The sequence below is a fragment of the Poromitra crassiceps genome, assembly GCF_964638095.1.
Source record: "Poromitra crassiceps genome assembly, chromosome: 21".
NCBI lineage: Eukaryota > Metazoa > Chordata > Actinopteri > Beryciformes > Melamphaidae > Poromitra > Poromitra crassiceps.
The window spans coordinates 7,240,398-7,243,034 of record NC_139638.1 but is presented as its reverse complement, the minus strand read 5'-3'; the positions used below and the strand labels follow the sequence as shown (position 1 = coordinate 7,243,034).

Genomic DNA, 2,637 nt, shown 5'->3' with positions numbered 1-2,637 from the left:
TAGGAGGTATGAGAACCCTGCAAATGTGACTAAAAAACAACAACATTCAAATAGGCTCTGCAAATATAGTGCAGATGTTCTCAGCATAGTGGTATACAAAGAAGCAAGGATATTAATTTAAATACACAAATACTATATAATATTATTTAGTCAAAAAAATAGATTTGGAATAAATACATTTATCTATTTATTTTTTATATTTTTTTATATTTATTTTTTGCTACTTTGACTCTGATGCGCTGCAGTCTGATCTCAGAAAAAAATGCATGTTAGTGTCAGGTGATAATGACCTCTATCCCTGTCTCCTTCTCTGCCTCTCTACTGTCTTTCCCTCTGCCTCTGTCTCTCCTGTCGTCTCCTGAAGCCACTGCTGCCTCCACCAGCACCACCCCACCCCTTCCCCATGAAACGGCGGAGCAGCCTGGGACCCGTGATCTCTGCAACAACGGTATGCTAATGTTTTCAAGCACACTATCGGATTGCAATCTGATCACAGACAATGCATGTTAGTACCATCATTTGATGATATAAGTTGAAAAACTTAAATGGATAGGCCACTTTTTGGGGAGTTTAGCGAATTTTCCATATCGCCCCCAATAAACATCGATATACACGTCTTCACAGCAACTGTCCGTGCAGTTTGGAGGGTCGGGGTGTGCAGTAGTTAAATGGACAGCACTAAAACAGGACCAAGCGGATCGCGGCTCAAAGTCAACAAAACACAGTGCCTAAAATATAGTGTAAAATAAATATTCTGGTCAAGAGGTCTGTCTTTTTGTTTTGTTTTGTTTGTTAACTTAAGTTATTTAATTTAATTTACCTTGAAGTAAATTTGTATTTTGTTGTTGTTCCAACAGACCAAGTGCAAGCTGTGTTCCCAAACACCAGTGAGGTTCTAATCAGACAGTGCATGGCCCAGAAGTTGAAGGATGTGAGGCAGTGCGACAAAGAACAGTAAGTTTCTCTAGTTTTCTCTATCACTGAAAGTGGGTGTAAAACGTATAGAATGTAACCTGACCTTAATTCATGCTTATATTATATTGATATATCTTAATTAAAATTGGCGGTGTCTGTCACGATTGTGATGTCATCAGTGATGTGATAAACATTTTCCTGCCTGAGGCTAAACTCGTGGGCGTTCTGAGCATGAAGGGGTGGAGGGGATGTGCCACAAGGCATCATCCTCTCTGCCGAAAAGCCATTAGAAGAAGGCTAACCTTGCATCTCCAGGCTCTCTCTGAAAGGAGAAGAGCCGATCTGTGCTCAATTAGTGTTCTGGTCTGATATCTGGTGTATCTCTCTGCCTGTATCGCTCTTTTTTCCCCTGCAGTGTTAGGGTTGTATTCGTTTCATAATAGAGCTGTAATTGTAGTCGGGGCGTAGGGGCACAGATTCTGTTGTAGCATTTTCTGTTGGATTTATTGCATCTCCATCCATTATCCATGGCACATTTTACAGCATCTGTTTTAGGGCATAGGGTGTTGCCCAAAATTCTGAGAATGTTGCTCTATGCATCATAGATTTTGTGTAAGTTATGGGACCATTTGTGAATATAAAGTCCTGAATCAAATGTTTCAGTTCACAGCCGGACTACACTAGGTTTGCCTAGTTTTGGTTGTAATACCCCAGTATGTTTGTGAAATTGCCTTGATTATTCTAATGATATTAAAATTTTCACGGGGCTATTCTAATGATATTTAAATTTTCACAGGGGAACCAACAAGATCAGAAGACTTGTCAGCGGCAGAGAAGGTGTTCCTGAAAGGGACATGACACCCCCAAGTTCTGAAGTCTCACAGGAAGCTGTCCCTGAAAGGGACATGACAGCCCCAAGTTCTGAAGGCTCACAAGAAGCTCACATGACACCCTAGCATAGTTATTACAAAGGGATAGGCCACTTTTTGGGGAGTTTAGCTCGATTGCCATATCCCCCCAATATACACTGTCTTTACAGTCACTCTCGATGCAGTATGGAGAGAGGGGTCATATTTAGCGATAGAACGGTACTGCCGTTCAAAGGCAACAAAACAAAGTGCCAAAAAGCTCTATGTACATCTTGTGACTCGGGTACTAATCCAAAATGCAGAAAAACAATTTTTTGAGGTAAATAAATATTTAGTAAACATCGCTGCCGGGTGTACAGCGCATGTGCAAATAACGCATGCGTGGAAGCGCTCTCCACAGACAAACAAGGAAGTGACCCGGTATGGATTTACTATGGAAATAATGTTTCATGCAACTATGGATTCTTATTTCATAGCATGGTGAATAAACTAGTCACAACATGTACACATGTGCATAGAGCTTTAGGCGCTGTGTTTTGTTGCCTTTGAACGGTAGTGCCGCCTCCACTGTTGTATCGCTAAATATGACCCCTCTCTCCATACTGCATCGAGAGTGACCGTAAAGACTGTATATTTAGGGTAAGTGGGGACAAAATGGCAATCGAGCTAAACTCCCCAAAAAGTGGCTGTTGCCATCTTTATTTTTCATCCATCAGAGCTGCAGCTTCACCTGCAATTGTTCCATGATCACTGTACATGTACATGCAATCTGTCAATCACTCCCTTTGATTTTGGTCTCCCGTTTGGAGTTGAAGTGGTGGCTGTTGCCATCTTTATTTTTCATCCTTGGGGG

The 2,637-nt window shown here is 41.4% G+C and overlaps 1 long non-coding RNA gene across 1 annotated transcript; it reads left to right on the top strand.

The window, feature by feature from the left end:
* The first annotated feature begins 337 nt into the window (after window positions 1–337).
* On the top strand, window positions 338–2,170 carry LOC310795611. The gene is made up of 3 exons (XR_014553634.1): window positions 338–448; window positions 858–954; window positions 1,712–2,170. It is a non-coding gene; the product is annotated as an uncharacterized lncRNA (long non-coding RNA).
* The last annotated feature ends 467 nt before the right edge of the window (window positions 2,171–2,637 follow it).